General features: G+C 38.9%; 1 non-coding gene across 1 annotated transcript; it reads right to left on the bottom strand.

The window, feature by feature from the left end:
- Window positions 1-577: 577 nt before the first annotated feature.
- LOC113835239 lies at window positions 578-684 on the bottom strand. Its single transcript, XR_003484615.1, has one exon. It is a non-coding gene; the product is annotated as a U6 spliceosomal RNA (small nuclear RNA).
- Between the last annotated feature and the right edge of the window lie 339 nt (window positions 685-1,023).

Below are 1,023 nucleotides of genomic sequence, written 5' to 3'. Positions count from 1 at the left end.
TTTTTATTAGCTTCCAGTTATTTGTAAGGGAGTTTTTAAATACTTTTCTGTTATCTAATTTAATCTTTTCTGTTTTTGCATGAATGTATTCATTCTAGATTTATAAGCATTTGCTTTATGTGTCAGAGTATAATATAATTTAGTAAATGTACAGTGCTGCCTTGGTGAGAATGTGTTATTACTGGGTATGAGGTTGATTAATATTGTCAATTTTTCCTGGGTTTGTTTGTTCTTGTTGTTTTTCTAGACAGGTTTCTCTTTGTATCCCTGCCTGTCCAGTAACTCAATTTGAAGATCAGGCCAGCCTAGAACTCAGAGATCTGCATGTCTCTGCCTCCCAAATGTTGAGATTAAAGGCGAGTACCAGGCCAGGCTGTGGGGCCACATGCATGCCTTTAATGCCAACACTCAGGAGGCAGAAGCAGATGGATCTCTGTGAGTTCAAGGCCAGCCTAGTCTACAGAGCTAATTCCAGGACAGCTAGGGCTGATACACAGAGAAAACCCTATCTTGAAAGCAAAACAAAACAAAACAAAAACAAAAAAGCCACCATCTGGGCTGGTTTTGTTTTTTGTTTTTAAAAATGGAGCCCTTCATGAATTTTTGTGTCATCCTTGCATATAGGTCATGCTAATCTTCTCAGTATTGTTCCAATTTTAATATATGTGCTGCCAAATCAAGCACAACTTTACTGGCTAAAAAAACGATTCTGTCAATTATCGATAGCAGAGCTAAAATCAATAATACATATTTCTCATTTAAATTTTGTTGTTTTGCTAGGTGTGGGGGGCTCATTCCTTTAATCTCAGCAATTGGGAGGCAGAGGAATGTCCATCTTTGGGTTCAAGGCCAGTCTGGTCTATATAGTTTCAGGTCATCCTAGGATACCCGGTACCCAATAAGATCCTGCCTACAATAATAACAACAATAAAAAGGCCTGTCCTCAACAGTTAAGAGGACTGCTGGCTCTTGCCAGTGTTACTGGGTTTGTTTCTTAGCACCCACATGGCAGATCACAACCAT

The sequence above is a fragment of the Cricetulus griseus genome, chromosome 4 (genome assembly GCF_003668045.3).
Source record: "Cricetulus griseus strain 17A/GY chromosome 4, alternate assembly CriGri-PICRH-1.0, whole genome shotgun sequence".
Taxonomy (NCBI): Eukaryota; Metazoa; Chordata; class Mammalia; order Rodentia; family Cricetidae; genus Cricetulus; species Cricetulus griseus.
The sequence above is the reverse complement of the archived record's forward strand: the minus strand, read 5'-3'. Positions and strand labels throughout refer to the sequence as shown.